The following is a 25,770-nucleotide window of genomic DNA, read 5'->3' as shown; positions in this document are numbered from 1 at the left end:
GGTCTAAACCAGAAGATGTGCAAGAATGGTATGATTTTGGAGCTCTTGCTTCAGTTCATACTATGGCACCAAGTTTTTCGGAAATCTCAAAACTTCCGGAATGGATTAGTGGGGCGGTCTTCGATTCGTGGCAAAACAACCCCCACCTTAAAAGAGGCAACGTTCTGGAGATAAAATTCGTATCAATTGCTCTAGAAACAACAAGAAAAGAATCTCATCCAGCATTTCATTTCATGAAGTTGCAAAGGGTAGACATAGTGGCTTCAGTAAAATCAAAGCTGCCTCAGGAGAACCTCCTCTAGTATCAGCCATCAGTGAAGATAGCATCTCTATCAGCAGAGTTTGGGGATTATGGGTCTGTCTCACTGAGATGTACAAAGTTAAGTATCCATTCAAAATCTTCTCCAACAAAGTGAATGGATCATTCTTGTTAAATGCATGATAGGAAAAATCATTGAGTTCGCAGAAAGCTTATTTGAGAAGAAGAGAATGTTAATTTGGGAGAATAAGTTGTCGGCGATCGAAGTTACAAGGATGAAGACGTGCAACATATTGCATGTTGGGCAATAGCATAACCATTTATGCCTTTGCTGTGAAAAACAAGGGAAGCCCCTGTTCGAGACAAAAATTTGGGTCACACAAAATAAACCCAAACCAGACCAGGACAAGAGAAAAAGAAAAAAATTTACAAACAGAAGTAAAAATGAAAGAATGTAAAAGATCGAGGATAAGACTGTCGGCAGAAAATGACAAAGGCCATCAGTCAGCAAAGCAGGAAAGTCAGCTGGAAATCACATGGCTGACAAGCTATTATGACCAACAGTTGGAAAAGACGAGGCAATGACAAATGCAGTGACGTCCTTTGAAAGAGACAAGAGGATGGCAAATGCAATGACGTCACCAAAGACAAGTTTGGAGTCCGAGTTTGAAATCTGCGTACGCCTATAAATAAAGATGCAATGAAGCAGATGGGGATCATAATAAAACTTCTCCTACTCTTCAAAGCATTAGAGTTTTGAGTCTTTTCAATCTTTTTTAGTGTTTTAATCTTTCATTTTATGGGGGTTTCCCCAACAAGTCAAGTCCTCTATCATATGAGAGGCTTGTTTTCTCCAATGGAGAAATAATATCTATGTAATATTTTCTATATTTTTTCAATAAAAATAAGGCTTCTGTTCAACTTGTTCATTCAAAATTCTATTAAGTCCTTGTATTGGAATCCTTTTCACTCCCTAAGTTAGGAAATGGAATAGGGCTATGCTATTTTGTTACTAAAGGAGCCAAGTGCCTGCGAATCATCTGCTACGGTAGTGTAATTGGAGGAAGTTCGTAAAACCGAGGACTTGGAGAATCCGAAAATAGAGCTGTCAAAACAAGGTACGAATTTATGGGGTCTTAATTTATTTCGAAAGCATGTTGGGCCTTTTTTAGAGTATTAAAATGGACTATTAGGCTTTATTACCAAAGAAGGGCAAAATGGTCGTAAAGTTGGCTGAACGACCGAATCTAGGCAAAATGGAAAGATACAGGACCAAAATTAATTGTCAAAGTTAAAGAACCAAAATGATTTTAGGATATAAATATAGGACTATTCGAATCTTTTTCCCTATTTTTGATGACAAATAATTTTGAAGTCACGTGAAACAAAAAACGAAATAAGTTCCAAATTAAACAACCTGATTGAGCAGTCCAAGACTATGAGCAATCATATTTCATATACAGAGAAAGGATGAGTGGTTTATGAGACTTTGATGATTGCTAGTTCTTTAAAGAAATCAACTAAACTCGTATTTGATTCGGTGTTAGAGGATACAATACTGCCAAGGAAGGAACACTTGAGAGAAGTATGTGGCAATTTAAATGAATGAAACACTTGGGGTTAAGCTAAGATAATTGTGTCACAAATGAATGAAAGACCGAAAACTAACCACCAGATAACCTACAACTGAATTTGAACGACCTAGCATTTTTTAAGGGAAAAAATGCAAACAACCCCCTTGTAGTATCACAAATGATCAAATTATCCCCTTACGAAAAAAATAAATAGCGATTTCCCTCCATGTATTTTTTAAAGTATAACAATTTACCTCCCTATGTTTTTTAAAATGAAGTAATTTACCTCCTTATATAAGGAGGTAAATTGCTTCTTTTTAAAATGTACTGGACAGTAAATTGCTATATTTTTTTTTATAAGGGATAATATGCTCATTTCAATATCACAGTGGGATAAATTGCTATCACCCATTTTTTAAGTATTGATAAGTTGAAAATTAACTGTTCTGTATTAAAGAATGTATTTTGTAAGAGTTTGGGGTAGATTACAGATTACCTTTAAATGTAATTCGAAATATTTACTTAAGCTCTTACAAGAAAAATAAAATATCAGTTTATCCTAATATATTTTTTTAAAAAAGAGAAAATTATCCCCCTCCCCAGAGAGGCAGTACACTCCTTTTTAAAAATACAAAACGTGAAATGGTATCTTGTTTTTTACAAAAATTTATACGAACATCTCAAATAACGCTGGGAGGGTGGACAGTCTAGGTTGGTTTGGAATGAACTATTCCTCCTTTCATAGTTTGTCCCAAGGAGTTGTAGAAAAACAAAAACAAAAAGTCTAATACTATTTTTTTTAAAAAAATAATAATAATTTGTTAAACTAAGTACTTAGCTAAGCTAAGTGGCAGTTATTATATCTATTTTCTATTAATTTTATATTTATGAATGATTGAACTTTGAGTTTAATATTGTTAGCTGTTATTAATGTGCTTCGGTCAAATATTCATACTACTTGTATTGAATACAAATTAAAAAGTAAAAATCTTTCTGTTACAAAATACAAAATAGTTATTTAGATACATCAAACAATAGGGAGAAGATAATTTTGGTCCTTATACTTGACATTTATGTAGTTTTGATCCTCAAATTTTCAGGCTTAACAATATTAGTCCTTAAATTGATAATTTTTTAACAGTTTTAATGCCTGCCAATAGATATTGCAATAGAATCGACGCAGACAACATTGGAGGGTAAGAAACCTCCTTTTCCCATCTTCGACCTTGTCTGCTTCATGAAATTGGTAAAAAATATAAGCTTCTATCATTTTTGTTCAAGTTGAAGGTTTAATATGTTGCAACGCATTTGGACATTGAGTGATGGTTTCTTTTTTCAAAAAAAGGGATAATGTGGATTTTTCATAATGGTGGGATGATGAAATGTGTAAGCCATAAAAGATGATAATCCTTGGACAGTTGAGAAGAACAAACAATGAAAATGAAATCAAAAGCTACAAGGCCAAGTAAGAGGAAGTGGAACTAGAGAAAGAAGATATGAGAAAAAGGATGAAGAAATTAGAGGAATTAATTGCAAGTCACACCTTTAAGCTGAAATTTATGTGTAGACGCCCCTGGAGAAGAAGCTAAGGGAGGTGTCCCCATCTCCAGTGATTGAAAGACAGGGACCTCCACCATTGGCCTCTCAGGAAGTCCCCCGTAGTGGCTTGCGCATCTTGAGTACCTTCAACAAGGCCTCCAAGATATCCAGTACCAGATTGTAGGGGCCACCGAAGGTGAGAAATAGGGTGTCCCTTCACAGACACAGTGATGGCAGACGATCTTCCAGCAAATTGTCGTACCACGGCCATTGCTGAATACGATGGCACAACTGACCCACAGGAGCATCTCTCGCGTATAGAAAATGCAACCCTCCTCCACAAGTGCACGGACAGGATCAAATGCTTGTTTTCCTCACCACCTTTGTTAAGGTATCTCAACAATGGTTTAAATAATTGCCCGTAGGTGCAATAAAAAGTTTCCAGGAATTCCGATCTCCGTTTTTCACCAGTTTGCCAATATTCAAAAGCTTCAAAAAATTCAACTTAGTTTCTTTGGTTTTAGACAGAGGAAGAACGAACATTTGAAGGAGTACCTCCAAAGGTTCAACGCAGCCTACCTTGGAGGTGCTCTTTGCTACCCAAGAAGTAAAAACTAGTGCTTTCGCTCAGGGGCTTTTGGAGGAGACTTCTTAAAGTCCTTAGCTAAAATTTCGTATCCAAGTTTGATACCCTTCTAACTCGCGCCACAAAAATACATCAATATGATGGATGCCCAAGCCTTCAAGAGGGAGATCCATGGGGAAAAGAGTATGAAAACGAAAGAAGAAGCCCCTAAGAAACCGCAAAGTAATTTTCGAGACAAAACGCCATCATTCCAGAAAATCAATGTAGTGTACACCCCGTTGACCGTACCAATCAACCATGCTCTCATGGCGGTGGTAGGAAAATGCTAGTCCTAAATTGCGGAAGGATGGCCCCCATCGCCCTAAATCTGACGAATTCTATCATTTCCATAATGATTATAGTCATACCACCGAAGAATGTCGGCACCTCAAGAATGAAATTGGAAGACTTATTCAAAATGTATACATGCGGGAATATGTGCGTTGGGAGAAAACCAGAGGGACAGGACCATATCAGAAGCAGGAAGCTGACAAAAGAAAGCGAAAGTCTCTAGCCCAGAACCCCTCCCCAAGGAATGATCCACATGCTCCTCGAAGCAGAACCGAGATCAATGACCCCCTTGCATAGGAATCATATGAATGATAGCTGGAGGACCTATTGGGGGTGATTCTCACCATGCTAGAAAGTCTCGAGTAAGAGAAGTGCATGATATAACCTTCAAGGACGTACTGGAGGTGGAGACGATGGAAGACACCCCCCTCATCCAGTTTGGATGAGCAGAATGATTATGATCTAAAACTTTCCATAATGATGCTTTAGTCATCACTGCCACACTAGCCAATTATGAATTGGGGCAAATTTTCATAGATTTATGAAGCTTAGTTGATATGCTATTTGGGGAAGCTTGCATCCAGATGCAGTAGGGGGCTACCCCCTAAAGAACGTGAATACTTCCCTATATGCCTTCGCGGGGTAGCTAGTCCATTCGCAAGGCACGACTTCACTCCCCTTGACCCTAGGGGTCGGGTCCACTCAGAAAACATGTTTCCTAAAGTTCCTGGTGGTGGATGTACTCTCTGCCTATAACTTTGTCTTTAGAAGACCTACCTTCAACACTTTTCAAGACATAGTCTTTACTTATCATATGAAGATTAAATTCCCCGCACCTGAGGACCTAGGAGAATTGCAAGGGGACCCCCTTAAGTGACGCAAATGCTACATAGAGGTTGTACGTAAAGGGCAGAAGAGAAACAAAAATAAGGTTTTTAAGGTGGCACCCCCAAGCAAGCGAGGGAAAGAAGCTGAGTTGGTGGGGGAAGCTAAAGAAGGTGAGGGGGCGCCCTCGAAAGTTCAACCAGCTGAAAAATTGTTAAACATTGAACTCGTGCTTGGGGATCTGGAGAAAATTACTTGAATTTGTTACCAAATACAGGATAGATTTCGGGAAGAAGTAATTCGATGCATACGCTGCAATGCAGGCCCACATGGACCCCCTCAAAACTTGGAAGGGATCGACCCAAACACTATTAACCATTATCTCAATATCAATCCCAACATCAAATCAGTTGAACAAAAGAAAATACATTTCGAACCTAAGAAAGATAAGATTATCCAAGTCTGCATGGTTAAATTGATGACAACATAACACGTCAAGGAGATTCAGTTCCCTGAGTGGCTATCCAATGTGGTTTCGGTACCTACGCCTGGAGGAAAATAGAGAATGTGCATTGACTTCAGATACTTCAATAAAACATGTGCTAAAGACTTTTATCCCCTACCCCAAATCGATCAACTAATTGACTCTACCTTGGGGTGTGAACTACTAAGCATGATGGACGCCTCGCAATCAGGTTATGGTGGCTCCTGAAGATCATAAGAGGGTCAATTTCATCACTTATGTGGCTATGCCATTCTTTTTAAAAAATGCAGGAGCTACCTACAAGCTTTTGGTAGACAAGATATTTCGTCCACAAATATGGAGGAACATCGAAGTTTACATCAATAATATATTTGTAAAAAGTAAGAAAGCCATAAACCACACCACGGACCTAGAAGGGATGTTTTCTATCTTGAATCAGTATCGATTAAAGCTTAATACAGGAAAATGCGCATTTGAAGTACGAGGAGGGTGTTTCCTCGGAATCATGGTAACTCAAAGAGGAATCGAGGTCAACCCTCTCAAGATTAAAGCCATCTTAGACATTAAGGCACCAACCAACTAACGAAGCACAGAGACTAACTGGAGGATAGCTGCGCTCAGTCACTTTTTTTCCAAAGCAACAAAAAAGAGTTTGCCCTTCTTAAACATTAGAGACTTCTCGTGAACAACGTGGCCTTACAGACCCTGCCTCGCCAACTTCGCGCCCTACATTTCTTTAAAGTGCACAAAGATGTAGTGACGCAATGGGAATGAGTTAATGCCCATCATTTCTCCATGAGTTGCAGACAAAGATTTTAACTCAGAATCTGTCACTTTAGGTGACAAATTGCCGATCCACAAGTTGTTGGATGGACGAATCTCCCACTGCAAATATTTGACAGTCATATTGTGGTTCTATGTAGTTTTCACTGCTGATTTTACAGGTGGTGCCATTAAATGGCTCAAGTAAAGAGAACAAGAAAAATAATGGATCGTCGGAGGTTCCAATGTGAATGAAATGCTGAATAAAAAGAGATTTGTGTGCAATTGGGATATGGTGGAGTGAGATTTTGTAAGTGTATGAGTGGGGTGGTTACTGCAATATTTTGTTGGATTTGTCTGAATTTAATGAAATTTAGTGGCTCTTGGTTGTATAGTGCATGATTTGGAAATATGATAAATTGATTATCCTGAATTAAATTAAAATTCTAAATTGGTTCTATTACTTAATAATATTTATTAGACTTGTCCTCTATAAATACTAAGAAAATTAGCATGGCATTACATTATAGGGTTTAATGCAATTTCCATCCTATGGTATGCTACTTGAATAAATTACCCCTCTATGAAAAAAGAATCAAATTACCTCCCTATAGTTTTTAAAAATAAATCAATTACATCTGTGTCTAAAGTGGTAAATTATTTTATTTTAAAAAATATATGGAGGTACTTTGCAATTTCTTTTTATAAGGAATAATTTATTCATTTGCTAACGTTTATATCCATACTTTATGATTGCATTATGATAATGTTATTAATCTTTTTACTATTATTATTACTCTTCTTATTATATATTGCAAGAGCCGATCAATTCTATGTGATTTACTGCTTAAAATCTTTCATTATTTTATTGATTCTATGCAACTTGTTGTTGAAAAATCCTCCTAAAATCTCTTATTATAGCTAAACTTATGTCAAGTTTCGAATTCCTGACTAACTTCTAAACTTTCGGTCAAGGATGTCTTAGCCTATCACTCATAGGTGAGCTAGGTTTCATGAATAAGTAGATGATGGGTTCGAATCCCGCCGAACAAGTGAGTATATGACTCACTTTATGTGAATTTGTTATATTTTATTTTATTATTCTTTGTTATATTAATATATGAATCGAATATTGATATATTGTCAAACTAATCAATTTATTAAAATATTGATGTTATCATGTGATTACTATATATATATAATAAATTCATCCCAAAAATTTTCAAAAATATGAATTAATTTCCCACCAATATTTGCGTTGTTTGATAATTTTTATATTTCATTAATTGATGGATGGGTTCTTCCTTATAAAGAGATTGATGTAATTTTAGTTGTTTGGCATTTGGGTCCATAAAGAATTAGAATTAATTTGTAACTTGGTCCATTAGTTGTGCATATTTCATGATTTGAGGACACATTTTGCCAGAAAGTTAAAAATTAGATGGAAAACCACATCCGTGCATCATGAATATGTTATCAAATTTATGCTAGCACATGACTTGCACGTGCTAATTTGTGACAAATTTAAAAATTTCTAGCCAAAAACGTGTTAGCAAATTATAAAATTTATTAAGATAAGTTTAATTTTTTAAAAGTCCAAAACGCCAAACACCTTTAATTATAGGACCAAAAATTTTAATAGACTTTATAATATTCAATTCAAAATGAATTCATTAATCAAAATTATTATCTAATGTTAACATGATTTTCATCTAGAATTACTTGATAACTAAACATTCAACTTGCTCCACAAATATTTATAAACATTCTATGCGTGTTTTCAGATATTAGTACTTAATAATCTCATTCGATATGTAATATTTCTTTTAAAGAAGTTTATGTGTCATTTCAGACATGGAAAGTAGAAAAAAAAATAGAAAAATTAAAAAATTAAAAATTTACCAACCGGTTTAGCGAAATTAAACATTAGAGACTTCTCGTGAACAACATGGCCTTACAGACCCTTGCCTCGCCAACTTCGCGCTCTATATTTCTTTAAAGTGCACAAAGACATAGTGACGCAAGGTGAATGAGTTAATGCCCATCACTTCTCCATGAGTTGCAGACAAAGATTTTAACTTAGAATCTATCACTTTAGGTGACAAATTGCCGATCCACAAGTTGTTGGATGGATGAATCTCCCGCTGCAAATATTTGACAGTCATATCGTGGTTCTATGTAGTTTTCGCTGATGATTTTACAGGTGGTGCCATTAAATGGCTCAAGTAAAGAGAACAAGAAAAATAATGGATCGTCGAAGGTTCCGATATGAATGAAATGCTGAATAGAATGAGATTTGTGTGCAATTGAGATGTGGTGGAGTGAGGTTTTGTAAGTATATGAGTGGAGTGGTTACTGCAATATTTTGTTGGATTTGTCTGAATTTAATGAAATTTAGTGGCTCTTGGTTGTATAGTGCATTATTTGGAAATACTATAACTTTTATCCTAAATTAAATTAAAATTCTAAATTAGCTCTATTACTTAATATTATTTCTTCGACTTGTCCTCTATAAACACTACGAAATATTAGTATGGCATTACATTATAGGGTTTAATGCAATTTCCGTCCTATGGTATGGTACTTGAATAAATTACCCCTCTATGAAAAACGAATCAAATTACCTCCCTATAGTTTTTTAAAAATAAAGCAATTTACATCTATGTCTAAATTATTTCATTTTAAAAAATATAAGGAGGTACTTTGTAATTTCTTTTTACAAGGAATAATTTATTCATTTGCTATAATACTTACAGGAGGTTGCTTTCATTTTTTTCTCATTGTTATAAACTTTCTTGTGTTTTTAATCTTAAATTGTTGATATTTCCAAGCAATTTTATCTTGAAATTTCTTTAGAGACTAAAAGTTCATGCTTTCTTTTTGCATACTTAGTGTTCAATTTTTTTCTTATCATTATATTTTATAAAAATCAAACTTTGAAATTTTAAAATTATTTATTTATTGCATGCTATTGATATGATAAAGTTTATATCCATACTTTATGATTGTATTATGATAATTTTATTAATTTTTTTTTTATTATTATTACTCTTCTTGTTATATATTGCAAGAGCCGATCAATTCTATGCGATTTACTGCTTAAAATCTTTCATTATTTTATTGATTCTATGCAACTTGCTGTTGAAAAATCCTCCTAAAATCTATTATTATAGCTAAACTCATGTCAAGTTTCAAATTCATGACTAGCTTCTAAACTTTCGATCAACGATGTCTTAGCCTATCACTCATAGATGAACTTGGTTTCATGAATAAGTAGGTGATGGGTTCGAATCCCACCAAATTGATAATTGAAAACTGGATAGGGATGTTAACCAATGGGTTGGTTAAATGTCGATGATATAACCAAACTGAATAAACAAATGATGAACAACCTTCCATCCCCTTAACCGATTTCAACCCTTAGTTTCTAAATTGCCAATTCATGTAGCTAGCACACGTCTGGGTATAAACCAGCCTTTATTTGTTGTGTTTGCCCTCCGTTCAAATTCTGGCATATATATGACTAGAAAGAAAAAGATAAAATATAGGGCAAACTGCCTTTTTTAGTCCCAAAAACAAAGCTGAATAATTTTTTTTGATAACACAATTATGGTAGATGTTGCTTTCAGTCCCATAAAACTCGCAATCACTCATTTTAGTCCCAAAAAGTCATGTATGTTGTGGTTTTAGGAGTAAAAAGGCCTTGTAGTTTCGGGTCTAAAAAGTCTTAAAATCACACTTTTTGGGATTAAAAATACGTTATTTGAGTTTTATGAGACTAAAAGCGGCACCTACATTGTTGTGGTACAAAAAAAAAATTCTACCCTTATTTTATATTACTAAAAAAATATTCTGACCTTAAATAAATCAAATAGTAAACCCTAGTTTCAAATAAAAGAACACGTGAAAGCGTATGATCAGCGAAGTTACATTGACCGTTCCAAATATCATTGCTAAAATCATCTCAAATACGTGTTCATAAAAAGTGGCTGACGTTCCTAATACCATTGGTAATATAGTTTTAAGTACGTGCTCCAAAATAAGAATGACCATTCCTAAGACCATTACTAAAATAATTTTACATGACTGACCGTTCATAAAACAATTACAGAAGACTGTTCCAAACAAAAATATAACCGTGGCTAATAGTATTGCAAACATTGACAAACAAACCATTACAAAGACTATTTCTATATTTATCACAAATACAAATAAATACAGTTCTAAAATTCAAGCACGAATATTACAAAAACCTTTCCAAAAGTAAACCGATGTAAATAATATAGCCATTCTAAATTTAGCCCAGTCCATTCCAATTAAAAAAATATTTTTTTTAGAAAAGTTTAATATTAAGAACAGTTTCTAACAATGTGTTACGGTGCCCGTCCTAAATTGGAACGGTCAGGCATGACCTCTTTCTAAATATTTGTAATGCATTTATAAGAACATATAGCCAAATGTTCCAAAAATCGGTCCATATTAATTTGGTCACTTTCAAACATTTTGAACGAAAAAAAAAAGGCCGTTTATAGATTTATTTCTATCCTCTCTCTCTCTTGTCAACTTCTACATCAATTTTTATTCTCTCTCTCTCTCTCTCTCTCTCTCTTCTCTCTCTCTCTCTCTCTCTTCTTCAGAATTTTCTCATTATATTTGTTTTATATTTTTTATTTTTTTATTTAATATATTTTTTAAATAATAATTAGTTTTTTTAAATTTAAATTAATAGTGCACACACATTTAAGTATGCCATATATATATTAGTCGTTCTTTATTTTTGATCTTGAAGTTCTATTTATCATTAAACTAAAATATTATTCAAATTAGCAGATTGATTATGAACACAAACTATTTATAAAATAATAAATTATTTTGGGCAAACCCTAAATTTATAAACTGGTATCTTTTCAAGACATTTGTTGGCATATGTGATTGAGGTTGATTTACATTAGAAATTAATATAAAGAGTTTGTGTATTTTACAAAAAAAAAATTAATAAAAGAAAGGGTTGGGGGTGGGGGTGGGGTGGGGGGGCTAATGGCAATTTTGGGAATTACAAGTGATACATGTCGTCATCATCATCTTCATACCCAAGAAACACAAAGGATTCTCTCACTCTCTCTCTTCACTTTGGTATGACTTCTCTCTATTTTTTGATTCGTTTTTCTTTATTCTTCAATGGTTTTGGGCGTTAAATTCTCGATTTTCTTGGCCTTTTTCTTTTATTTTCCCAGTTTTAATACACCGAGACGAAATGGTCTGTATTGATTTGTGTTGTTTGGACGAATGCGAATCCTTTTTCTTCTTCTTCTCCTTCTTTTTTCGAGATGGGTATTTTTGATGATTTTTTTGAATCTTGATCTCATAGTTCTGGGGAGAAATTGTACTAATGATATGGCGCCTGAAAAATCCAAAAAATAAAAAAATCCACGGGTAAAAATCCAAAAAACCACGTCTTTCCCACCATTTTACCCAAAACCACCGTCCACCCACAGTCGCACGTTTTCAGCCTCTCATCTTCATTTTCCATTTCCTCTATTCATGTTCGCTTCTCACCCAAGAAAACAGCCGAAAGAAAAAAGGGGGAAAAGATCAACAAAGAGGGAGTGAAGGGTCAGGATTGAGTACCAGCAGCGGAGGGTAATGTGAACAAGGGCCTGATGGTGCCCCTGCACAAGGCAGCACCCTCAGGGAAAAACAACAGCGGCTGAGGTACAACGGAGCTAGCAGTTTGCCTCAGTACAGAGAAATCCAAGAAAGGAAAACCCCACTGGCAAAACCCCTACACACAATCACATGTTGGTAAAAAGAAATTACAATCTCTCTAGGTTGTGATTTGTGATGATGGCCAGCAGAAAACTCCTTCGTTATGAGGTTAAGGATTGCTGGCTTATTATTAATGGAAAGGTAAGATTGTTTTCTTTTTAAAATTATGTTTTCCTTTTTTTCTGGAAATAGTATTATACTCTTACTACTATTGAAGCTTTTTTGTTTGCTATCCTATTATTATTATTATTATTAACATCATCATGTCTTTTGAATTCTTAATTGATGATTCACTACAAGAAAACAGGGCATCAGAGATGGAAATTTCCGTCTCTAAAACAAATTAGAGACGGAAAAATCGGTCCCGGAAGTCCGTCGCAGAAGGCCGCGTCGCTAATAATTTAGTGACGGAAATATTCCGTCGCTAAATCTGAGACCGAGAATTCGGTCGCTAATTCTGTCGCCAAAAGAGAAGAAAATTTAACTATAATCCGTCTCTGATTTCCGTAGGTAATCCATCTCTAATTCCGTCGACAAAGGTAAAATAATTTCCGTCTCTGATCTTCCGTCTCTAATCCATCTTACAAATTTCCGTCTCTAATCCGTCTCTGATTCGGCATCTAAATTTTCAAATTTTTCCGTCTCTAATCCGTCTCTAATTTTTTTGGTTTTTTTTGGGCAGATTTTTAATTTCTGTACCTAAATTAATATCCTGGTCATTATACCATCAAATATACATTCCATCAATACCAAAATCTGAATTTTCCCAAACAAGAACAACAAATATTAACAAAAAAGATACTCAAAATACAACAACACTAATATAATTGATGTCATCATCCAAATAATATCAATGTCTACTCCAAAGTCACCAAACATATGTCAAAGTACAACCCAAATCAACATACACTAAGTGATAAACAACCAACAGAAGAAATAAACTAATTATCTTTCCTGGAATGTTGTTGCTCCTGTTGTCCCGACCCACCAGCAAATTGATGGTTTGTGTATCCCACATCTTGAAATAATTTTCGAACAAGTTCTTGTAGGTCTGCCTCCCTCTTCCGAGCCTCTTCGTCCCTCTTTCGAGCCTCTTCCTCCCTCTTTCGAACTTCTTCAAGAGCAATTTCAAGCAATTTTCTATGAAATGAAGACTGTGAAGAAACATCAGTACAACTCGTTTTTTCAAGGTATTCTTCCTGTGACAGTACATTCCATACAAAGGAATATTTATGTAATAAAAATCTAACAAAATTTCTCAACATATATACTAATCAATATTTAAATCCAATGACAAATTATACTTACACTAATTCTTTTGGATTTGTTGTCGATGAACTCCCCGATTCCTTTATTCTTTCTATGACATCTTTGAAATAGCTCAAGATCAGTCACTTCTCTACCAAGTTCTTTTTCCTATAGTGTACAAAACAATATTAATTCACATGTCAATTAAAATTAAGTGAAAATATAAAATTAAGTATTACTTCACTTTCAATTAAGATTAGGTATCATCACTCAATTTAATTAAAACTTAGATATTTGGACAACTATTTGTATACGTAAATATATTATCTCCTTCCTTTGTCTTTTCCAAAACCTTTTAAATTGCCTTCCAATTTTTAAACACATTCAAATATGGAAATCAACATTGTGACCACACCTACACTCAAATTTGTGTTGGTAAGACAATTGGGCCAACTGAAACTTGACCCCAAGTGATAGAGAATTCCAAGTGATAGAGAATTCCAAGTGAAAACACACAGCAAAAACTCTGATGTTGTTTCTGTTTGTACATCTTATGGTCCAATTCCAAATGAATGAGCATCAAAGGGATGGATACTATATATGCCACATACACACACAATGTACAAACACCAATTTTACCTCCCAAGAATGACATTAAATAAATCCAAAGTAGGATGTAGCATGTAATGCCACAAATTAGATTCATGAACACTACTAATATTGATGGCATTAAGTGAACATAACTACCAGAAAAATCAAAATGTCCCAATCAAGCACATATGACCTGCCTACCAAGTTACTAAGTCAAGCAGTAAGACCTAATGACTACAACAAAGCTTTATATTGACATTTTAGACTCGTCCCAACTCAAGGGCCAATTAGTTTTAACATCAGGAAAGACCGTCTTTTTACAATGACGAGAATTAACCAAATACACAGCTAAAAGTTTTTCAAACTAATAAGTAATTTGACAAGCTAGATCCCATAGTTCAAACTACAAAAAGCAGAAAAATCAAAAGGCAAAAATCAAACTACAAAAATCCTGCAGAGATAATAATCATATTTCAGAAAAAGCAGAAAAAAAAACTCAGCATATTTCAGAAAAATTTCGCATGTCAATCAGCCAAGTTTTTCAATTTTCAACATACTTCAGCAAAAAAATATGTATTTCGACAAGAAGAACATTAGGGTGTTCAACGGACATTTTAACAAATACCTTGAAATCAATTAAAATTTCACCTACAAACTGTAAAAAAAGAATTACAAAGAACAAAAATTACCTGTTAATGTCGTAGGGAAGAAGTTGTGCCGATAGATCTGGAGCCGTCTGCGAGCGAGGAAAGATCTGCTTTCTTCTTCTCGGTCGCGAGATAGAGAAAGGGTTAGAGGAGAGAGAGAGAGGGCTAATTTGAAAGTTGAGGAGAGTGAGGTTATCGTTCTTTTAAGAGTCAGAGTAGTCAATTGGTAGTTTTAGTTATGTATATATATATTTACTGTTATAATTTATTTTATATAAATTAAATAAATATTAAATAAATTAGTTATTTATATAATATAAATATAAATACATAATATAATATAATATTATATATAACATATATAAATATTTTGTAGTTGAGATAAATGTATGTTCATAATCTTTAGTAAATTTATATATTTATAAATGTTAATATTACATTGATATAACTATCATCTTACATTGTTGAACAACATAGGTTAATCGGACCATCAAAATTCAAATTAAACCGTTAGATATGATCATACTTACAGAAAAATACACTTGGTAAAATTTTAGACTTATTGGATATAGGGATGTCAAGTTATCGTACTAAGAACATAAGAATAATTATTTAAGTCGGTGTATCATAGAATCAGACCATGTGATTTTAAATCAAACCGTCTGATATGATCTAATGGACACGTTCTTATATATATTTAAATTTGGTGTGAATCGAGTAACTAGATTTTAAGATATCGTAATTATTGATTAAATTTTTTTATCTCATTATATATATAATAAAATAATAATTAAAATAATTCAACCATCACTATTATTATCCAAAAAATATATGATATTGATTAATAATTATAATATATGGTCGATTTTGCTTATAAAATTGATCAATTATTAAATATAAAATGAAATATATAAAAAATTCAAAAATAATAATATATATAAAAAAATACAAAAAAAAACTCGCGAGCTTATGAACAGACACAATTAAGCTTGACTTGAGCTTGAATTTTTCGAGCTCGAGTTGAGCTCAAAATCTTCGCTGGTGAGAAAAAACATTAAGAGGAATACGTGTTTTTTATAAAAATAAAAATAAATTAATAAAAAATTTACTTTTAGTTTTATTGTAATTAATTAAAATTAAATAATACATTATAATTATACGAATATATATATATATATTATGTCATGTATTTACAACTTAATTATTATTTTCATAAATAAAAAATATTCTTATTTTTGTGTTTTAATATTTTCATAAATAAAAAAATTCCTATTCCACCATCAGAGACGGAAATTTCCGTGGCTAAATTAAAGAAATAATTAGCTACGGAAACAGAGACGGAAATAACCAAGTCTCAGACATATCGATTTTTAAGAAATTATTTACTAGTATCAGAGACGGAAATTGGCGAAATTATAAATCCGTCTCTAAATCCGTCGCTAAAATAAAAATTATTAACAATTTATCATAAAAAAGCGTTCCGTCTCTAAATCCGTCTCTGATAAAGACGGATTTTATTCCGTCTCTGAAATTTGGTCTCTAATGCCCTGTTTTCTTGTAGTGATTACTGTCTTTATTAAGTTTTAAGTCCTGATTATTTTAAGTAGCATGTGTTTCATTTTCAACTTTTATGTATAAAGCGTTGGAGTATGATGAAGTTGCTATCTAGCTTATTACGTTTACCATATATCAGTGAAGATCTCTGTCGCTAAATTCATTCTTGGTTGTGTTTCTTGACTCGGACTGATATGTGATATTCTCAGTATTGAGTTTATCAGTTGTTTCTGTATTTTTACGAATTCAGTGAGTCATGTTATTGTAGGAAGAGGATAAATGAGATAATACATACACAACATTGTGAGGCGTCATTTCAGTTGGATAATTGGTAATCAGATGCTATTCCTATTTACTGGCAAAAGTTGTTCCATTGGATAAGAATTGACTTTTATTCTTTGCATGCACGACACCATCCTTTCAACCTTCTATTTTCCAACTAAGGAGCAGGTAGTGGAATTATTTTTGCAGGACTCGTTGCCACAAAAGCAGTCTCTCTCACTGTAGTCCACACGATCTAGGAATTGCATTTGACTTCTTAAGTTTAATATATGCTCTTTTGGAACTGATTTGCTCTTTGGACATGAATTCAGTGTGTTGGACAAGTTCTCCAAGAAGATTAAAGGTGAAGTCAACAGGTATTGTTTTTAACATTCAAGTCTCGGTTTCTGCTTTCTTCTTGGTTCATACTTGAATTAGTTTCTGCATGTAATGCTTAATCTTGGTTGTCTTATACGATGATTCATTTAAAATAAATAAATAATCATAAGCTATGCCACCTTATCGCCATTGTTGAGGTGTGAAGAGCATTCTTTATAGTCAGTTCTTTTAAGTCCTCATTCGTTATATTTCCTCCCCTCCTTTCAAGTTCTAATAGTTAGCATTGATATACCGGGTTTTATGTAATATTGGGATTGGTTAGACATTACAATGGTTACCCTGTGAATAGCTCTCTCTTCGTCAAGTATGTTGAAGCTTTTTTCCAGAACTTTGGGAAAGTTTTGATGCTCTGCCAACTACTATGACTTAGGATAAACATTTCAATGTGGTTAACCATAGCTAAAAAGTTGATATTTTATTAATCTTGTGTTCTTCCTGTTGAAGTTGTTCCTTTCTATGATTTGGATTTCTTATGTTCAACTTTCTTTATGTGATAAGCTTTCAATGTTTTTAGCTCAATTAGCATGCCTTTTTTTGTTTTCCTTTAATAGCTCAAATTAATATCCTGATCAATTGGCTGTAGGAACTGGGAATTTGAACAATCCGTGAAGGAGATTAAGGAGAAAGCAGAGGACTTGAAAGGGGTGAAAGAGGATCTGAAAGCTAGGTAATGTTATAACAATATTTCATTCTTGTGTTGTTGTGGGGCACTTCTTTAACTATTTAGAAAAGAGACATACTGTTAAGGCTGACAGACACTTCCAATGGGAGCTCTGAGATGGTGAAACGGCGAAATGCAGAACAAAGCAGATTACTGATCAGGTGTACAAACGTTTAGATGGTGTTTGGACGCAGGCTGAAGAAAAAGCAACAAAGGTATAGATCATCCTTTAGTGGTTCCGCAGTGTCTTCCCAAAGGTGAATTAGCAATATGGAGTTTGACTTAATTGAACTACTTCTGGGCATATATTTTGTTCTTTTCCCACTCTTTGCTCCTTGTTTTCCCAACTATTTGCTACTAAATGAAATAATTAAAATTTTTGGGTACCTTTATCCGTTTAGAGTGCTGCTACTTGCATCGATACGTTTTTTTAATGCATTATTCATATCTTTGGCATCCAACCTAAAAAAGAATTGAATACGTTTTTTATTGGCTATAGCTGGAACACTCATTACTGAAACATAGTATATATTCCTACTTTTCTTCCATGGACCACAACATCTCCACTTACAAATATGCAAAAACACAAGAGAGAATAGAACAGACTGAGAGTCGTGTTCATTCTTTAATTGAGGACCTTAACCTTGGACTGGACTGTATTACCTTAGTTTAGTAACTGTATTAGTGATGCAGGAACATTATTTACATATAGTTTGATATTATGCTTCAAACTGGCTGGTTTTTGTGGTTAGCTGCTTCTAGATGTATTTTACACAATTATGATAATGTTTGACTCTAAAGTTGTGTATGAACTACAAGTATGCAATATGTTTTTTCTATTACGGAAAAAAAAAAAAAGGAATGGGATATGTTTTCTATTGGCTATAACTGGTACACTCATTGCTGAAACATAGTCTATACTCCTTTTTTCTTCCACGGAACACAACATCTCTACTTACAAAAATTCAAAAACACGCTAGAAAAAGAGAAGACTTAACCTTGAACTGGACTATGTTACTTTGGTTTACATGCAATTGTATTAGTGAGTATTAGTGATGCAGGAACATTATTTACATGTACTTTGCTATTATGCTTCAAACTGGCTCGTTATCTGTTGTGATCAGCTGCTTCTAGATGTATTTTACACAAGTATGATAATATTTGACTCTAAAGTTATGTATGAACCACAAGTATGCAATACGTTATGTGTATTTTAATGTTGATAAGCTTGCATTATATGGTTAGAAATTCTTCTATGTATTATTTTTATAATGGATAGCTTTAAAATTAAAATTGAATTCTATCACTATATGTCAAATTAAACCTTTTCATATATTTTAGGTTCACAATGTGGGGTTAAAATGGAGTTCACACCCTAAATTATCTTGGTTAAATTAAATGATTGATAAATTTAAAATTTTTAATTCCATTCACGATTCTTATGCATAATATAGATTTAGATAACTTGATTTTAATTGATCAAAATACTAGTCATTAATTAGTGCTGGATCTAGTATCAGTAATCCTTTTATTCTTTTGATGGCTCCTTTATGAATTTTGTTATTACGACCAGCATGTTTCTTCTTCTCCACAGTAGTTAAATGCGCACAATGGCGCCAAGGGCTCATAGAGCTGCGTCGTATGGGCCTTTTTGAAGGCCGAGCAAATGTAAAAAATAATTTAGACATTATTACATTTATAAAATTAGTATTTTTCAAATAGAACAATGTATAAGAAATTAAAATAAATAAATAATACTTATATTTTTTTCCCTTTCAAAAATTAGAGAAGCAATTTCAAAAATTAAAATTTAAAGAATATGTTGTAACTCTATATAATATACTAAACGAAAGCATATAGTTTAATTAGTGAACCATAGCATACTATAATCGATAATCAAATAATTAATATATGAAACTGATAACTTCAATTTACATTAATATATAGTTACATTACACAGTATCAGAATCAAAGACAAGAAAAGAAAAAACAGAGTAAGTCTATGAAGAAAAGAAAATAAAGAAACAACAAAATAAAACAGAAAATGAGAAACCCAAAAAGAAGAACACAAATTATCAGCGACAGAAGAAAAAAGAAAAAAAACTTACTTGGTTGTGCCAGAGGGAATAAGCAAAAATGATAACTTCAATTTACTTTATTAATTAAAGAACATAAAGTACATAGATACATTACATGGTATCAGATTCAAAGATAAAAAAAAGAAAAAAACAGAGTAAGTCTATGAAGAACAGAAAAGAAAGAAACAACAAAATATAAAAACAAACAAGAAACCCTAGAAGAACAGAAAGTATCAGCGACAGAAGAAAAAAGAAAGAAAACTTACTTGGTGGCGGCATAGGGAATGACCAACAGTGCCTGATGTTCCTTATTTTTTAATTTTTTTTAAATTTTGATGGGCCCAGATCTAAAAAGGCCTAGGCTGACAAAGGCGTGCCTTACTCGTGCCTGAGCAACAGCTCAAATGGCGCTCAGGCGCTCGCCATGGCAACGCCTAGACGAAGGCCAGTGCAACAAGCCTAGAATAGCCAGAGGCTTGCGCCTCTGGCCATGGTGCGTGCCATAGTGCGCCATGGACTGTTGTTCTTCTCTCTACATAGATATCTTCTTTGCATTTTCTATGTTGTTGCTTTTGCTTTTATAATTGAACATGTATACAAGTAGGTGAATATATGTGCCTTCAACATGTTCATGAGACGTGACATTAATTTTTGATGATTTTGCTCCTTGGAGTTGGTGTATAATATATTTTTCACATATACACAGTTGCGGTTCATCCATAGCCCAGGTCCTTATCATGGTTGGACTAAGGACAATGCGCCCAAATGGGAGGCTTCTTCTGGCACAACTGCACATTGTTGCCTCCGCCTCCGCCACCCTTCGTGAGTAGACCTTGACACCATCCCACATTTCAGGGACGTGTTTTCTTTCTTTTTACTTGTTATTTCCTTATTTCTGTGTGTCTGCATGCATAAATATGTACTTAGTGTGGGGGAGGTACACTGGCTTTGGCTTGTGATTGATTTTCTGGGAGGTGGTTGGATAGTCATTATAGAACGATTCTTGGGAAATTGGTTCTGTAGTTGACAATCTGAATGTTGAAATTTGAATTAATGTGTTGGAATATGGATGTGTAGGGATTGAAAATGTTTATATGGGGGTTTACAATTTTAATTGAAACTGAACCTTGTGGGAAGGAAGTTAGTGTGTCATGAGAAAAATATATGAATTATCCCGCAGTAGCTGTTGAATTTTCTGATTGTTGTCTTGTGATATCCCTTACATTAATAGAATTTTTTGGTATATCGAGATAAGTAGGAGAAACTAGCACTAATGGCATATTAAAAAAATATGTGAAGTGTGTTCCATGTGTTCCATTGACTGCATCAAATGAACGATGTTCAAGAATCAATACAAAAGCCCTTTGTGTGAGCTTTTGAGCCAAAGCACTTTGATTTAAATAGTGCTTCTACATTTCTTTTGATTGAGTGAATCAAACTTAGTGTGTCCATTCTAGAACTTGCTTGTGTAATACATTTTGAGACCATAATCTTCTAAGATTGGTGTATGAAAGTGATAAGGGCACTTAGGAATAACCCATTGACCTGAAAAGAGCCTACCTCAAATTCAACCATAGAAAACCTCATTCGAGCCTTGGCTTTTCTTTTCTTGATTAAACCACGTTATAAGCCGAATTATCCCCTTCTTGTTTATTTCCTGAAGTGATTTTGAACCCATTCAAGGGGGTGATGTTGGTTTGGTTGCTTGTAATTGGCTTGAAAATGAGTGACTGAGATGATTCAAGTTGTATATTGGGGATACATTGCTAGCTCCAAGGCGAAGAAATAAAACAGCAAAGAAGAAATGAAAAAAATAAATGAGAAGAGAAAAAAGGAAGAAAAATGATGAAAGAAAAAAGAAAAAATGAAGAAAAATGATGAAACAAAAAAGAAAAAAAAGAAGAAAAAAAGAAAAAAGTCAAAAAAAAAAGAGAAAGTCTTCGTGAAATAACTCTGATGGGAAGAAAAAAGAAAGTGTTAAGAGACCTTCCTGGAAAGCCCCCCCATCTTCCGCATATCTTGCTCACCGACATGGCATGAATCACGGAACCTGCACTATAAGAAAGAGATTCAGATACAGAAACAAAACAGTTTGAGGAGTTTGATTGTTCAAAGCACTTGAATCGAGTTGAAGGAGAATGAGCTCTGAAGGATAAGCAACTAAGTTAGCATCACTCCTTTGAATTCATAAGCCACAAATCGACCTATTTTTCTACCACACCTTGTCCCAAGCCCCATTACAACCCATGGAAAGACCCTTTGATTCATGCATTAATTTGAATTTCATTGATGGTGGAGATTTGATTCACAAGCAAGCCTATGGTAATGACATACTATGTATTGATTTGAGTGGAACCCAAATTCTTAAACACTTTATGAGTGATTAGAGTGACACCCTTGTGAGAGTGTTGAGACTTGTTTCATTTGATTTTGATAAAGTCAATGAGATACTTGTGTGTTGAATGTTGTGCTACTAGTGATTGTTCTCAGTATTGTTATCTCTTCTTAAACTATTAAGTCAAATTAGTGTAAGGGATGTACTTGACTGACATGAAAGGAAATTTGAGAATTGCTACTTGGATAAATTGTGTATTTGGATTGAGAAATGTTTGAAGGCAAGAATGGTTTCGGTGTGCGGGAATTTAATAAAATATATTTTAACCTTTTTATGCTTATTTTGAGTTATTGGGAAAGATTTTATTGCGTAGATTAGTGATGTTAAGATACCCCAAATTCTTGGAAGATGGTAATGCAATGTAGGTCATTGTTTTTTACACATCACAATGGGAAGTTATAGGATTCAGTGTCGGGTCTTTGTTATTTTGTTGGGTGGATTGTTGTTTAAAGTTCAAAGATAGCATGTCAATTGTAATTACACTCAATGTTGTCTGTTGTTTTCTGTCTCTTCCTAATAATTTTTTCACTAATGGGATCAAGAGAAGCCTTTCAGGTATCAAATACTACTTCACTCTTCTTTTTGTCAATCTGGAGTCATGTAATAGCATTTTATTCATGCAAAGCAGTAAGGCGGAGTTAATCTTAATTTCTTGAATTTGCGCCACACAAAGAGGAATTGTATCAGATTGTGTCAAAATATTGAAACTGTTATGTTCTTCTTTATCACCAGAACCGGGATTGATGTGCTTGGATGATATCTTAAAAATATTTGTGCTATTTTTGGGAGTGCATATGCCAAAATCTTTCAATTGACAGTCTAGAGACATCATGGGAATGGCAGTCTGAGTGGGCTTCTTAAAAAATAGGCTTCTGTAACTCAGTGGGGATGGCACGTGTGAAGTTTTGGAGAACTTTGTAGTCTCTTTTTCCAGCGTAAAGACAAAAGGTAACTTGCCTTGTGGCATGCATGGTATTTTTCTGCACTTTGACATGTGAATCGTTTCTGTTCATCAACTTACACACTTGCTACCCACATTTTGAATATGTTCCATGTGCTGAAACTGTATTGTTGCTTTCTATTCTTCAGCTTCTGGTGCACTAGTTACATGTTCAACCAAATATAACCTTGTAAGGTAGTTCTGAAAAGAGTTCTAGAATGTAAGATTAACCACCAAATATTGCCTTGTAAGTTTGTTCTGAAAAGAGTTCTAGAATGTAAGATGATGAATGCTATTGCTAGGTTGTTCTAAAAAGAGTATTGTTTCCTCCTTTCCCCCCATACATTGCAAAACTCTTAAACATATGAAAGTTTTCTATGTTTTTGGCATTATGATTTTCCCGTAGTTTCATTTTGACATATGCCTTATTAATTAAGATTACATGTAAACTTAGCAATCCTTTTTTATAGAATGAATTTGCTTGTGTGGTAGACAATGTGCTCTTGATTTGACTATTGCGTACTAAGCTTTATTTGTAAGATGCATAATCATGAAAGTGACTTGTTTGATTATACATAATATCATTTGGGTCAGCTCAAGGCTAAGATAGCAAACATGAGAATGCAATTGTTGCAGCCTCCCAAAAGTATGCAACTTCTTTGATTTCTTCTTGTTCTGTCAATATGTGAATGGTTGCTCGCATAGAAAATTACTCTAACAGATTCATCTTCCAAGGTTCTTTTCAATTATAATAATTCGACCTATTTAAGTGCTTTTATATTTTGACAATTCTTCCATGATGAATTAGGATTCGGAGCTGGGAGGGTTTTGAAGTTACCAATTTTGGCCATGGACATCCACTGATTGGTTTCCCAAGGTTGCCATGTCATTACTTTTGCATGGCATGGCTTTTCCAAAAGATAGGTTAGTATCCGCAAGAGTAGCCATGTTATCAGGGCATCAAATGTTTGGGCTGGTCATGTATCTAACCTATATGCATTAATATACATGAACTATCTGCTTTAACCAATTAATTGTCTACCATATTGAGTGGAGAGATGTAGGGCATAGAATGTAAGATGACGAATACGTTGTTCCAAAAAAGAGAATGGTGACCCCAATTTCCTATAAGATGGGAGTGTAGGGTAAGTGATTATAGGGGTGAATTTTAAGTCTTGTATTATTGTTCTTGGTGGGTTTTTAACTAAGTTTCAAAGATTGCATGTCTTATAATTAATGTTATCTTAATCTTAGCTTCTTAAATTCGCTGCACAAAGAGGAAGTTCCTCGCTTTTATAACCCTTTGACAACAGATGCTGAATTAAGGAGGGAGCAAAACCTTCCGGTGCTGGTGAAAAAGGATTTACTTTACATGGCGAGAATGTTTTTTTATCTCTCTTTTTCGTTCCTACTCCCGCATTGAGAAAGGAACAGAATTGGATTAATAAACAAATTGAAATTTTCATTTATTTATGTTATTTTCTTACCATTCATTTTGGTTTTGCTTAGAGCCTATTGAGCGGAAGCAGCCAAGGAAGTTCAACCCATTGGTTACGTTATAGTTATATATTGTACTGACTTGTTTTAAATTTTATTTGTATTTTTGAGAGGCACATCTAATACAAGAAGATTGATATTTTTTTATGGGTGATATTATATTATTTATTCTTTAATAGGTTTTGTTATTTATGAAATTTTTAGCCTTAATATTTTATGTTTGTGGTTCATGCACAACTTTATAGTAAAAAATTATCATATGTAGGCTAATAAGATTTTTTTTTTATAAAGCATATTTAGTATTATTCGTCTTTTTCTTATATTCCAATTAACATAAAAAGTGGAAGGGCTAAATAGTTTTTTTTAGTTAAAACTTCAAAAATTTTATTTGGGTAATAGTATACTTCTATAACTATTTCTCATTTATTATTAAAAGTGTTTTATAAGGTTATACATGTCTTTTGATACTTTTATCTATGTCGATTATAGGGATTTAGGATTATAAATAGTTTCTTTTTCTATTGATACTTTGCCTCTGGATCGAGTAGCAGAATACAGGTAATCCTTTCATTTTATTGATGGCTACATTATGCTTTTTATTATAAGGGCTACCATGTTTTCTGCTTCTCTCTACACAGATCTCTTATTTGCAGTTTTATCTTCTTGTTGCTTTCATAGTGTTAGGTGATACATGCATGAAAATCTATACATGTTTGTGAATATAGTGTCTTCAACATCTTTATGAAATACGATATTGCCTTTGATGATTCTGCCTCGTGGAGTAGGTGAGTAAGTGGATAATATATTTTTCACATAATAATCAATACTAGACATGCTTATATTTCCTTATGAATACATCAAATGAGACGGGATGATAAGAAAGTATATGAGAAAGGTTTACCCTAATTTCCTAGAAGTTGGGAGTGTATGGTAGATGTTAGTTTCTGACAGATTAAGAGGGAAGTTATAGGATCGAGATTTAGCTCTTGTATATTGTGCTTGACGGATTTTATCTAAAGTTGATAGCATGTCTTATAATTAATGTTGTGTGTTGCCTTTCGTCTCTTTATTTTTGTTCCTTATAATTATTTATAATGGGATCAAGAGAAGCCTTTAGGTACCAAATTCTACTTTACTTTTCTTTTTGTCAATCGAGAGACAGGTTATCAACTTTTTTCTTTGAATTGCTAATTGGTTCTGTATGACCATTTTTTTGGTATAGAATATAGATATAGATTAATTTTGTTATTATATGGAAGAATGATTTATAGTGGAAGATCTCATGTGAGTTATTATGTTAATTATGCAAGTTGGAATCCGGTGAGATTTTATGAATGTAATGTGTCGAACATCAACATCATTCAGTAAAGAGAA

At 33.5% G+C, this 25,770-nt stretch overlaps 2 long non-coding RNA genes across 6 annotated transcripts; one reads left to right on the top strand and one right to left on the bottom strand.

The window, feature by feature from the left end:
* Positions 1-12,924: 12,924 nt before the first annotated feature.
* Positions 12,925-14,806, bottom strand: LOC148787798 (uncharacterized). Its single transcript, XR_016066151.1, has 3 exons — positions 14,654-14,806; positions 13,434-13,541; positions 12,925-13,279 (listed from the first exon to the last, which is right to left on the bottom strand). It is a non-coding gene; the product is annotated as an uncharacterized LOC148787798 (long non-coding RNA).
* Positions 14,807-16,345: 1,539 nt separating this feature from the next.
* On the top strand, positions 16,346-23,929 carry LOC148787797 (uncharacterized). 5 transcript variants are annotated; one of them, XR_016066255.1, is made up of 4 exons: positions 16,346-16,803; positions 17,409-17,492; positions 17,581-17,701; positions 20,271-23,929. It is a non-coding gene; the product is annotated as an uncharacterized LOC148787797 (long non-coding RNA). The 5 variants fall into 5 exon arrangements; XR_016066254.1 differs by having other exon boundaries at positions 17,573-17,701; XR_016066253.1 differs by having other exon boundaries at positions 16,418-16,803; positions 17,409-17,701; positions 20,271-22,907; positions 23,708-23,929.
* The last annotated feature ends 1,841 nt before the right edge of the window (positions 23,930-25,770 follow it).

Source organism: Sesamum indicum, linkage group LG6, assembly GCF_026168435.1.
Source record: "Sesamum indicum cultivar Baizhima isolate 11 linkage group LG6, ASM2616843v1, whole genome shotgun sequence".
Classification (NCBI taxonomy): Eukaryota; Viridiplantae; Streptophyta; class Magnoliopsida; order Lamiales; family Pedaliaceae; genus Sesamum; species Sesamum indicum.
The sequence above is the reverse complement of the archived record's forward strand: the minus strand, read 5'-3'. Positions and strand labels throughout refer to the sequence as shown.